At 33.8% G+C, this 1,045-nt stretch overlaps 1 gene across 1 annotated transcript; it reads right to left on the bottom strand.

Moving 5' to 3' along the window:
• Nucleotides 1-725: 725 nt before the first annotated feature.
• UQCR11 (ubiquinol-cytochrome c reductase, complex III subunit XI) lies at nucleotides 726-1,045 on the bottom strand (the record flags this gene model as incomplete). The annotated part of the gene is given in 1 exon segment (NM_001190813.1): nucleotides 726-1,045. The product of NM_001190813.1 is annotated as a ubiquinol-cytochrome c reductase, complex III subunit XI (mRNA).

The following is a 1,045-nucleotide window of genomic DNA, read 5'->3' as shown; positions in this document are numbered from 1 at the left end:
GGGCTCAACACCTCAAAAACAATAGGAAATCTGTAAACTCTAGACTTCACTTGCTCCGTCCACTTCTCCGCTCCAAACTAAACATCAGCAATAAATTGTTAATCTACAAAACTATTTTAAGACCAGTATGGGCATACGGCATCCAGATATGGGGCTCCGCGAAACCCTCAAACGTGCGAACTATACAAGCCTTCCAATCAATATGTCTCCGTCAAATCGTTTCTGCCCCTTGGTAGGTATATAAAAAACGCCAATCTTCACAAAGACTTAAACGTTCCCACACTTTCTCAGCTAACCAAATCCCACTTCCTCTCATTCCATTCTAAGCTAAATCACCATACTAATCCATTAATTAAACGCCTGTCTTCTTGTACAATTCCCGATAATCCTAGAAGACTGAAACGATCTTGGCCTAGAGATTTCCTTGCTTGATCTGTCGGGTGGTACTACTGAGTACCTTCCCTTACTGTTATATCAATGCTATTCTCCATCAAAAAATTACTTATTGTATAAAATGTTTGTATAGATTGTAATTATTCTTTTAATAAAAATAAAAAAAAAAAAAATTAAGAAATATAATAATATGATAATTTGAATTGAATTAATACAGATTTGACCAGGGAGCCCCTAGACTACTCTAGCGGAGCACAGCTTGAGAACCGCTGCTATACCTTTCAAGGTGATTAAAAAATTAATTCAAATACATAAAAATGGTACATAACTTATGTTTATAACACTGACCTATATTGAAATTTATTCAAAAAAGTAATGGATTTTTGAGTAGTACACAGTGATAGTATTCCGCCGTGCTAAGCGAAAATAGGATAACAACATTTTTCGTAAAAATGATATTTTTGTTCCTATAGATAAAATTAGTGGTTTTACACTGATTTTTGATGTAAAAATAGCGTATTTCCTATTAAAACCCATCGTTAAATGAAATTTAAAATAAGCAAATATGCGGTAAGTCCAGTATATTTGAAAACGTTATAATGGTGTTTCTCAATAATCATGTTAACTGGAGTTATCCTGTTTTCGCTTATCG

Source organism: Acyrthosiphon pisum, unplaced genomic scaffold, assembly GCF_005508785.2.
Source record: "Acyrthosiphon pisum isolate AL4f unplaced genomic scaffold, pea_aphid_22Mar2018_4r6ur Scaffold_7102;HRSCAF=7676, whole genome shotgun sequence".
Taxonomy (NCBI): domain Eukaryota; kingdom Metazoa; phylum Arthropoda; class Insecta; order Hemiptera; family Aphididae; genus Acyrthosiphon; species Acyrthosiphon pisum.
Note: the sequence above shows the minus strand (reverse complement) of the source record. Positions and strands in the feature narration are given on the sequence as shown.